A 12,617-nucleotide genomic window follows, 5' to 3' on the forward strand; every position below is an offset into this window, starting at 1 on the left:
GGACTATAGAAAAGTCAACGCGGTGTCTAAATTCGACACGTACCCAATGCCTCGTATTGATGAGTTGCTCGATCGACTAGGCACGGCTCGCTTTTACTCGACACTGGATTTGACGAAGGGATATTGGCAGATCCCCTTGACTCCATTATCCCGGGAGAAAACGGCCTTTTCCACACCGTTCGGCTTACACCAATTCGTCACACTTCCGTTTGGGCTGTTTGGGGCGCCCGCTATGTTTCAGCGGCTGATGGACAGGGTCCTCCGGCCCCACGCCACCTATGCGGCCACTTATCTGAACGATATTATCATTTATAGTAATGACTGGCAGCGGCACCTGCAACACCTGAGGGCCGTCCTTAGGTCGCTGAGGCGGGCGGGTCTCACTGTCAACCCGAAGAAGTGTGCGATTGGGCGGGTGGAAGTACGGTATCTGGGCTTCAACTTGGGCAACGGGCAGGTGCGTCCCCAAATTAATAAGACAGCAGCGATTGCGGCCTGCCCGAGGCCCAAGACCAAAAAGGGGGTGAGACAGTTCCTGGGGCTGGCTGGCTACTATCGTAGGTTTATACCTAATTATTCGGACGTCACCAGCCTGCTGACTGACCTCACTAAAAAGGGGGCGCCAGATCCGGTCCAGTGGACGGAGCAGTGCCAGCGGGCTTTCTCTGAGGTAAAGGCTGCACTGTGTGGGGGGCCACTTTTACACTCCCCTGACTTCTCTCTCCCTTTTATGTTGCAGACGGATGCGTCGGACAGAGGGCTGGGGGCCGTTTTGTCCCAGCAGGTGGAGGGGGAGGATCGCCCAGTCCTGTACATTAGTAGAAAGCTGTCGGTGCGTAAGGGGCGCTACAGCACTATTGAAAAGGAATGCCTGGCGATCAAGTGGGCGGTCCTCGCCCTCCGTTACTACCTGCTGGGGCGCCCTTTCACCCTCTTTTCGGACCACGCGCCCCTCCAGTGGCTCCACCACATGAAGGATGCCAACGCGCGGATCACCCGTTGGTATCTGGCACTCCAACCCTTCAACTTCAAGGTGGTCCACAGGCCGGGGGCGCAGATGGTCGTGGCGGACTTCCTCTCCCGTCAAGGGGGGGGGAGTCGGCTGCGGGCCGGACGGGCACCCGGCCTGAGTCAGGCGGTGGGGGTATGTGGCAGAGGGGGCGTGGTCAAGCGCCGGTCTGTGACAGGAGGGCGGAGCCAGGGAAGGTGAGTGGCATAATCGCTACACCTGACGGTGATTAACCTGTGTTTTGTGTGTTTTCCCAGTAACCGCTCCCTATTTAAGGAGGCAGAGGGAGAGCAGAGGGAGCGCATCCCGGGACAAGAACACAGAGTGTGTGTGTTACGCCGGATGTTAAGAATTGGCGATTTAGACTGAAAAGTTGGGAAATAAAAAGCCTTCTTGCTTCCAAAGCGTTGTCCTGCCGTCCTCTGTGCTCCACCCACACTTCGAAAGCACTACAAAGACATTTAAATGTTTCCCCTTAAACCACTCCAGTGTAGCTTTAGAAGTATGTTTTGGGTCATTGTCTTGCTGGAATGTGAACCTTCGTCCCAGTCTCAAACCTCTGGCTGACTCAAATAGGTTTTCCTCCAGAATTGCCCTATATTTAGTGCCATCCATCTTTCCTTCAGTCCTGACCAGCTTTTCTGTCCCTGCAGATGAAAAACATCCCCACAGCATGATGCTGCCACCACCATGCTTCACTGTAGGAATGGTGTTCTCAGGGTGTTGGGTTTGCGCCACACATGGCATTTCCCATGATGGCCAAAAAGATAAATTTTAGTCTCATTTGACCAGAGAATCTTCTTCCAGGGCGGCACGGTGGTGTGGTGGTTAGCGCTGTCGCCTCACAGCAAGAAGGTCCGGGTTCGAGCCCCGTGGCCGGCGAGGGCCTTTCTGTGTGGAGTTTGCATGTTCTCCCCGTGTCCGGGTGGGTTTCCTCCGGGTGCTCTGGTTTCCCCCACAGTCCAAAGACATGCAGGTTAGGTTAACTGGTGACTCTAAATTGACTGTAGGTGTGAATGGTTGTCTGTGTCTATGTGTCAGCCCTGTGATGACCTGGCAACTTGTCCAGGGTGTACCCCGCCTTTCGCCCATAGTCAGCTGGGATAGGCTCCAGCTTGCCTGCGACCCTGTAGAACAGGATAAAGTGGCTAGAGATAATGAGATGAGATGAGATCTTCTTCCATGTGTTTGGGGAGTCTGCTAGATGCTGTTGGGCAAACTCGCTTTGGATCCAAACAATATGTTTGGATCCAAACATATTTTCTTAAGCACTGGCTTTTTTCTGGCCACTCTTCCATAAAGTTCCACTCTGTGGAGTGTACGGCTTAAAGTGGTCTTATGGACAGATACTCCCATCTCCGCTGTGGATCTTTGCAGCTCCTTTGGTGTCTTTGTTGCATCTCTGATTAATGTCCTCCTTGCCCGGTCTGTGAGTTTTGGTGGGCGGCCTTCTCCTGTCAGGTTTGTAGTGGTGCCATATTCTTTCCATTTTGCTGTAATGGATTTAATGGTGCTCCCTAGAATATTCAAAGTTTGGGATATTTTTATAACCCAAGCCTGATCTATACTTCTTCACAACTTTGTCTCTGATCTGTTTGGAGTGCTCCTGATCTTCATATTGCTTGCTTAGTAGTGTTGCAGAGTCAGTTATATATAACATATATCAGCTATAATGACATCCATATTGTTTTAATTTACTGTATGATTTTAATTATTCATTGAAATGACAAATTAATGTTAAGTCATGTTCCGTGTATTTGTGATTGTTTATTTTGGTAATGCTGTGTAAAATATAGAAATGTGTTTGTTCAGCATACAGCATCTGTGCATGCATATCGGATTTGACTAATTATTAATTAATTATGGCTTAGATAATATACTCAAACAATTTCAAACAAGGTTTCATGAATTATCTTGAAATGATGCATTTTTGAACCAGTTTCAACCCATAAAATGTCGATTTTTATCTTTTAAAAAATGGTAATTTTGTCAGTATTAACACCAGAATTTATCTTTTTCATCACAATACAGTCATCATTTAGTTTTAAGCAGTTTGAGGATCATACTGGGGTGCTACTCTCCAGCTTATGTACATCTTGTATCAATGTGGTGGAAAGCCATGGCCTACTGGTTAGAGAAGGAGCTTTGGGACCAAAAGGTGACTGGTTCGATTTCCTAGACCAGCAGGAATGGCTGAATTGCCCTTGAGCAAGGCACCTAAACCCCAACTGCTCCCCAGGCTGCTCTGGGTATGTTGTACGTTGCTCTAGATAAGAGTGTCTGCTAAATGGATGTAATCTTGTACCATAATATCAATCCATCAATTTTTAAAAATATGAGCCTAAGTGTAATTCTTACAGTATATACTATATCGACCCCATAGCAGACTTTTTCTAAAAAAACAAAACAAAACATTAAATAGAGCTGTTTTTCCCATTGTATTTATAAGAGCATGAAGCACAAGATAAACTCATTGTATCTAGAAATGCACATTTCTGGAATGCCAACAATTTTAAGTATGTAGCAAAGAGTTGTCACATCCAAATTCACCACCACGTCAGCAGCCACAATCCAGTCCAGTAGTCTAGTTCAGTCTGGACATTTCCTCACTCTCACTCAACTGGGGCCTCATGTACAAAGACCTGCGTGGATTTCTCACTAAATATGTGCGCACGTCAAAATCGGGAAATTTGCGTATGACCAAAAAAATCCGGATGTATCAATCAGTGCGTACGAAGGTTTCCACGCACTCTCCTGTTGTACATCCCAATCAACGTGGAATTCGGCGCACATGCACGAGCCCCGTTCCCCGCCATGTCTCCTCCCTCAATTATTCCACACTGAATATGTTAATTAGTATAAATAGACCTGCAGTAAGGCCCGCGTTAGGTAAAAGACATGGCAACTTTTACTAACGTGTTAATGTTAATTAAATGTTAGAAATCTCGCGTTAATCAAATTAACATTTAACATTTATTATTAACATTTAACATTAACATTTATTCGCGTTAATCCCTGCATTTAGCACAGTGTAATAGAATTCACATACATCACTTAATTGTTCTGTCACCTCCAATTAAAGTGATGTTCAAAGTGTATGCTATGAGACATGCAACGGTCACTGATTGTATGCCACTGAATGTGAATGTAGCCTATACCAAGATAACGGTATGATTCGCATCATCCGCAGTGCCTGCGCCACAATGAGTGTCTATTTGAGTTACATGGGTTTTGAAAACAAAAAAACACCTTTAGTGCTCTAATGTGTACATTTTTTTCGGGGACACCCTGTATTTGAGGAAATGTCTTCCTCTCTTAGTAGGCCCAATATTCCTAGCCACATGTAACCAGAAATAAAACATGTGCACATATTGTCCACAATAGGATTTTAATGACAAATGTATTCTAGCAGGGTGCCAGGGAACAACAGGAGGCCCCCAGTCCATCCCACCCGAGCAGGAAGAGGACCCCTAGCCAAGCGGATCCAGCGTCACTGTCACCTGCCCCCTTCTCCACCGCCTGCCCCTGTTGCCGGGTCCACAGGCCGGGTGCTGACGCGCGCGGTCCTTGAGTCGCAGGGGGAAATTTTAAAGGGGATAGAGGCGATTAACGACAACCTCGAGGGAATCTGCGAGGAATTGAAGGAACTGAATAACACATTAAAAGAATATCTTAAAAAATGAATGGTGTCCCGTGTCCCGTCTGTCCTTACCTTTTCACATTGTGGCTATTAAGCGCTGCCGGGTTTGTATGCCATGTTCGCTGTGGCACCTCGTTGTGAGGCCCAGGGTCTGGGTCCTCCGCCAGGTCTCGCTCCATTATTGGCACGCCGTGCCGCTGCGCCACATTGTGTAACACGCCACACACCGCGGTTGTGTCTGATTTGTACGCACTTGGAAATCGTTTCATATATTGATCTTGGTAATTATGTGATAAGGCTACCCCACGCAACATCAACTAATAATAATATTTCAGTCTGACACCTCGCGGCAAATGCGCGAGGAAGATCTATTAAGCTAGCTGCAATGCATGGTCCTGCATGTGCATTCTTTAATTTAATTAATTAACCAATAGTCAATGGGAATAATATCGAAATGATATTGCTGGGGTTTCTCATTTCCCGTAATTACAATATGGAAGGGATGGTTGATGGATCTGTTGGCATTTACCCAACAGTCTCGCATTATGTGTCTCGACAATGTCGTATGACTGACATACATTTCAATTCACGCATCCTGATGTTCCGATGCATTTTTGGATGCCTCTTATCGCCATGTCATGACTCTTGACCGAGTAGGCCTAAATGTAGTTGCGTTGCTCTGCCTCTAAGTGTCGCCAAGTACCAAGATGCACCAGAAATGTGCGTACGCCAGCCATGAGGTTTGCGTAGAGTACCGCACTTTTCCACGCCAAGTCAATCTTTGTACATACGAATGTTTGCGCAGAAAGTGACGTATGTAGCTTTTTTGTGCGTATGCAAGCTTTGTACATGAGGCCCCTGCTGAATGAACTCACCTGTTTCCTATTAACCTTTAGTTACAGTTGTGTATTTATGTTTGTATATTCACCTTTGCTCGAGTTCGTTATTCTAATGTGCGTTTCTGTGTGTCATGTTCTTTATACCTGCTGGTTTTCCTGGTTTTGAGACTTCTTGCTGATTGTTTGATTAAAAAAAAAAATGGTTACATTACATACATTTAGCTGACACTCTTACCCAGAGTGACATACAAGAAGTACACACACACTCAGTGCCTGGGGGTTAGGTGCCTGGTTGCTTTATTTGCCTGACATTATACCCCTGCTTTTGTCTCCCTGTTTATCAGCTGAATTTAAATAATAATAATAATAATAATAATAATAATTAGGGGCGGCACAGTGGTGTAGTGATTAGCGCTGTCGCCTCACAGCAAGAAGGTCCGGGTTCGAGCCCCGTGGCCAGCGAGGGCCTTTCTGTGTGGAGTTTGCATGTTCTCCCCGTGTCCGCGTGGGTTTCCTCCGGGTGCTCCGGTTTCTCCCACAGTCCAAAGACATGCAGGTTAGGTTAACTGGTGGCTCTAAATTGACCGTAGGTGTGAATGTGAGTGTGAATGGTTGTCTGTGTCTATGTGTGTCGGCCCTGTGATGACCTGGCGACTTGTCCAGGGTGTACCCCGCCTTTCGCCCGTAGTCAGCTGGGATAGGCTCCAGCTTGCCTGCGACCCTGTCGAACAGGATAAAGCAGCTAGAGATAATGAGATGAGATAATAATAATTATTATTATTATTTTAGTTAGTTAGTTAGTTAGTTAGTTAGTTAGTTAATACTTGAGAAAAGAAAAAAAAGATTAACTAAAATACTATTTTCAGGTTTAAAAAAAAAAGTATATTCTGTCTGAAATTTTACCTACGGTACTTACACAGAAGCAAACCAGACAATGTCTGCAGAAGAAGTGTTGTAGGTTCTCCCAGAAGAATGGAGTGACCGATTTCCATTAAAAATGCATTACCATGTACACCTGAGAATTGCAGCAGTTTTAAAAGCAAATACAATTTGTTTGATTTTATTTTTTACTGCTTTTTTATAGTATGTTTTGATATCGATTTTCTTGGTCTTAAAAGTCGTGTGCAGCAACACTGTAAAGGTCAGAATGCTGGATTAAAATGTGCACAGTAGTCTTGAAATGTCTGCTTTAATACATTTATGTGCATGCATGTCTGCACAATGTGTGTACTTGGGTGTTAGATATCATGATGCTGTCAAGACATCATTCCTCCACACACACGCATACAAGAGGTAAGAAGATGTCGTTTCAGATTAGGTTGGGCTCCTGGATTTGTGTTTGGGGATGTTTTTGGACAAGACACAGAAGGACTCTGGAGAGGCGCTCCGCATTCCTGTTTGAATATAAATAGCTTTTTGGAAAAGTCTGATTTCCCAGTGGGTTTTGTGGGCAGTGGCAGGTTTCTTATTTCTTGTGACCTTTTCCTTGTTCCTCTGTTTATCACAGAAAACCACAATTATTTCCAGTTCTATAAGAACTCCACCCACTGTATTATCATTGCAAGAATGAAAAAAAACTCCCCTAGAAACTCTCAGCATTCTACTGAATATACATTCATATTTGTTTGCAGAACAATGAAAATGTATTTGAATGTTAGTTATTTTTTAAAGGGTTGTCAAAGTGTTGCCAAAACTACTTGCTTTCTCTCATGAAGTAAGATTTCTTAGTTACACATTTTTCCACTCGATAAAACAGTAGAAGACAGGGAATTCCTGTTAGACAGCAAAGTCTTTCAGCTTATTGTTCAGCTATATGACATATTTTGCTCTCAGGAATCCTGTCCTGGACAATGGACATGGTTCAAGTTTCATCGAAGACACATCAACATCAATGAGCTTCTTTTGTTGGGATTTAAACACCTTCCATCCATCCATTATCTGTAGCTGCTTATCCTGTGCAGGGTCACAGGCAAGCTGGAGCCTATCCCAGCTGACTATGGGTGAGAGGTGGGGTACACCCTGGACAAGTCACCAGGTCATTGCAGGCCTGACACATACAGTATGCCCCTTTTCCACCAAAGCAGTTCCAGGGCTGGTTCGGGGCCAGTGCTTAGTTTGGAACCGGGTTTTCTGTTTCCACTGACAAAGAACTGGCTCTGGGGCCAGAAAAACCGGTTCCAGACTAGCACCAACTCTTTGCTGGGCTAGAGGAAAGAACCGCTTACGTCAGCAGGGGGGTGGAGTTGTTAAGACCAACAACAATAGCAAGACCGTGAAAGGTCGCCATTTTTAAACGACGAGATATCATGGATGCAGTAAAGCAGCAGTGGTCTGTGGAGGAGACAACCTGTCTTCTAGCGATATGGTCCACAGATGAAGTCCAGGCGAAACTGGAGGGTGCTACGCGGACCAAGCCCGTATTACACCAAATACAAAAAGAGATGGCTGCGGCGGGGTACGAACATACTCTCGAGCAGATCAGCAACAAATTAAAGAAGCTGAAGAAAGACTACAGGGACCAAAAAAAAGACCTTGGTCGAAGCAGCAATGGGTGGCTGAGGAAGAACCCCCACTTCGATATTCTGGACTCGGTCCTCAGCGATAGACCGGCAAATAACGCCACTGGAGCCTTAAATTCAGCGACGGCGATGGTGGACGACACACTGCCGCAATCAGAGCCTGGTAAGTTTCTTTTCAAACATTTTCGCCTTGCATAAAGTTTTTTAGTGAGTGACCGTTACTAGCTACTTCAGTTAATGTTTGTTTGTATAATGTTATAATGAAATCTGATGCATAGTTTCATTCACTAGTTCATTTTTGTAACTGTGAACTTAGTTCAAAAATTTTCATTATGAACTATGAACTGAACTAGCTCATTTTAAAATTTGTGAACTGAACTTTGAAATAGTTCATGTAGAAAGTGAACTTTCCCAACACTGGCTATTTTTATGTGGTTTATAGAGTTGTCCACCATCGGGAACGAGGACCTCATGTCTCCACTCCACTGCAGCTCTCCTGCATCATCCAGCAGCCCAGGACAATCGCAGCAGACCAGACCTGGTAAGTTGTTGTGCTGAGTATCCAGTAGTCTGTCTCACCGGATACTATGCAAACATGGATATATACCGAATAGTGTGACTTTATAATATAAATACATGCTGTAATAAGTGACCAGTCATTCATATAAAATCCCCTACCAACTGTAAACAGTTAACTAATGCTCTTATTGCTGAGCTGACATGTTTCTTATTGCTGAACCTGTGTTAATCTACTTATGACTTAATAAAAACTTTTACTCATTATTCTGTTCTTGTACACAGCTAAGAGGAAGCGAGACATCAACCCTGAGCTCCTGGACTACCTTGAGCGGGCGGACGAGAGGTTCCTGCAGCACAGCAAGGAAATGAACGATGCCTTGCTGCACAAGCTGGAGGCAGACAACAGTGCGTTCCTCAGTATGATGGGGCGCATGGTGTCTGTAATGGAGGTGCAAGACAGAAAATAAATCACACCACTTTTCTTGTTTTCCACCTTTGCACTGTTCACGTCACTTTGTTATGTTGTGTTTCTATGCACTATGTAAATAAATGTTTTTTCTAAAGAGACATGTCTGCTTGTATATGTTTTCACTAGTGATGTAAAATTATTTTAACTGTGTAATAAGTACAAGTAAAGCTGGTTAGAGCTTGTGAAAACAAGTAATGAAAGAACTCAACAAGATACCTTTTATAACACAGATGTTGTCAGTCACTTTATTTACAAATAAACGACTCATTTCTATGAACTTATCGAACTGAACAATTAAACAACATTGACATGAAGTCTCATCTCATCTCATTATCTCTAGCCGCTTTATCCTTCTACAGGGTCGCAGGCAAGCTGGAGCCTATCCCAGCTGACTACGGGCGAAAGGCGGGGTACACCCTGGACAAGTCGCCAGGTCATCACAGGGCTGACACATAGACACAGACAACCATTCACACTCACATTCACACCTACGGTCAATTTAGAGTCACCAGTTAACCTAACCTGCATGTCTTTGGACTGTGGGGGAAACCGGAGCACCCGGAGGAAACCCACGCGGACACGGGGAGAACATGCAAACTCCGCACAGAAAGGCCCTCGCCGGCCCCGGGGCTCGAACCCAGGACCTTCTTGCTGTGAGGCGACAGCGCTAACCACTACACCACCGTGCCGCCCATTGACATGAAGTAAATAGCAAAATAACCAAACAAATTACTCGTTCCCTCTGTTAAAGTAGGCCATTAAAGCAGCTCTAATGTCAGCCCCTTCTTGACTGCCATGTTCAGGTAATGCCTGAAGAGGAGGCTGGATGTTGGCATGTCTGTCTTGGTGCTCCTCAGTGAAATTGTCGCCATGTTCCTCACAGATGTTATGAAGGACACAGCAGGTCAGCGCCATTTTCTTGCACAGTTCCAGCTTGCTGTCATTTCTTTTTAGTAGGCACCTCCACCGTCCGTTCAATCTCCCAAATGCCATTTCCACAACCGATCGTGTACTGCTGAGTCTGTAATTGTAGGTGTGTTGTTCAGGGGTCAATCTGCCAGTGTCAGAAAAGGGTTTCATCAGCCAATTCTGCATGGGGTAGGTTGGATCACCTGTCAGGTAATGTCCAACCTCACAGCCAGAGATGGTCACTTTGCTTTGACCTAGAAATTCCCCGTCACTTAGGACTTCCCACAAATGTGACTGTTTTAGGACTCTTGCGTCATGCACACTCCCTGGAAAGCCAACACACACATCCCAGCAAAGACCTCTGCCATCTACAACTGCTTGCAGAACAACCGAATGTCATCCCTTCCGGTTGTAGTAGTCTCGGGGATACTCTTCTGGTGCTATAATGGGAATGTGGCTTCCATCTATTGCACCAACACACTGTGGCACTCTCCAACGACTCTGAAAGAGAGCAGCCATTTCCACTAACCTCTCAGCATCAGGGCATGTAATGTGGGCAGGGAGCAGCACCTTGATGACTGTGTTACAGAAATCCTGAACGCAATTAAAGACAGTGCTCACGCCTACTCCAAAAAGATGGCTGATGGTCCTGTATTCACCGCCAGTGGCCAGCTTCCAGATGGCAATAGCCACCCGCTTCTGGTTTGGGACACACAAACGGTAATTTGTGTTCCTTCTCCCCAAGACATGCCTCACCCGACTGCAGATATACTCAAACAACTCTCGGGACACACAGAGATTCTGCATGAACTGGTGAGAGGTGAAATCAGGAACAATTGTGTCCCACCAGTAGCGAGATCTTGGGTGTGCCCAGATAACATGTGATCTCCGGCTTGCCATCAGTCGCAAGATTACCTGTAAAGAGAAAAATGTATAGGTAAATAAACATGTTGTGTGGAGAGTCATCAATACTCAAACAAATATTTATCATGGTACTTAACCCTTGTGCCTCTTTTTCCCCTTAGATTAGAGTGGGATGTGTATTGAGAAATAAATGTGCATGTGTGAGTGTTGGAAACATAACAAGTGTTACATTTACTTGTGGAGTTAATGTACAGCACATTTGCCATACTTTATATTCTATTGACCTTATTATATTTCTATATGTATGAACACAGTCAAAATCTCATCTCATCTCATTATCTCTAGCTGCTTTATCCTGTTCTACAGGGTCGCAGGCAGGCTGGAGCCTATCCCAGCTGACTACGGGCGAAAGGCGGGGTACACCCTGGACAAGTCGCCAGGTCATCACAGGGCTGACACATAGGCTACGTTTACACTAGACCGTATCTGTCTCGTTTTCTTCGCGGATGCACTGTCCGTTTACATTAACCCCCCTGGAAAAGCGGGGAAACGGGAATCCGCCAGCGTCCACGTATTCAATCTAGATCGTATCAGCTCCGGTGCTGTGTAAACATTCAGAATACGCGGATACGCTGTGCTGAGCTCTAGCTGGCGTCTCATTGGACAACGTCACTGTGACATCCACCTTCCTGATTCGCTGGCGTTGGTCATGTGACGCGACTGCTGAAAAACGGCGCGGACTTCCGCCTTGTATCACCTTTCATTAAAGAGTATAAAAGTATGAAAATACTGCAAATACTGATGCAAATACTGCCTACTGTGTAGTTATGATTGTCTTTAGGCTTGCCATCCTTCCACTTGCAAGTAATAAGTGATATGCGCTGGGATCACACACACAGCGGCTCAGTCCCGAATCGTGGCTTGTTCACTTCACTCGCGCACTCTGTGAGCTGCGCAGGGCCGGAGTGCGCACCCTCCAGAGGGCACTCGCTGTTCAGGGCGGAGTGATTTGGAGCGCAGGATGCCTGCGGAGCCGAGCGTATCCGCGTATTGGTGTTGCTGTGTGCACGGCTAACGGTTTTAGTGTAAACGCGAATCATTTTAAGAACGTTAATCTGATGATCCGCTGATTCGACGTAATGTAAACGTAGCCATAGACACAGACAACCATTCACAATCACATTCACACCTACGGTCAATTTAGAGTCATCAGTTAACCTAACCTGCATGTCTTTGGACTGTGGGGGAAACCGGAGCACCCGGAGGAAACCCACGCGGACATGGGGAGAACATGCAAACTCCACAGAGAAAGGCCCTCGCCGGCCACGGGGCTCGAACTTGGACCTTCTTGCTGTGAGGCGACAGCGCTAATCACTACACCACCATGCTGCCCCACAGTCAAAATAATAAAGAAAATTAACAACTGACAAGCCAAAAATGTCCTTAGTGAGGCACAAGGGTTAAAGAAACGAGGTTAAACATAAATCATTCACTTGTATTTCCATGCAGTTTGTTTACATTCACTTCAGTGAGTTAAGTTCATTACAGAGCTAAGCATCCTCATATCTACCGCTGTGGTAGATATGAGCGGCGACTTAAAAATCGCCAGTAATCTAATCTCATCTCATTATCTCTAGCCGCTTTATCCTGTTCTACAGGGTCGCAGGCAAGCTGGAGCCTATCCCAGCTGACTACGGGCGAAAGGTGGGGTACACCCTGGACAAGTCGCCAGGTCATCACAGGGCTGACACATAGACACAGACAACCATTCACACTCACACCTACGGTCAATTTAGAGTCACCAGTTAACCTAACCTGCATGTCTTTGGACTGTGGGGGAAACCGGAGC

Source organism: Neoarius graeffei, chromosome 9 (assembly GCF_027579695.1).
Source record: "Neoarius graeffei isolate fNeoGra1 chromosome 9, fNeoGra1.pri, whole genome shotgun sequence".
NCBI lineage: Eukaryota > Metazoa > Chordata > Actinopteri > Siluriformes > Ariidae > Neoarius > Neoarius graeffei.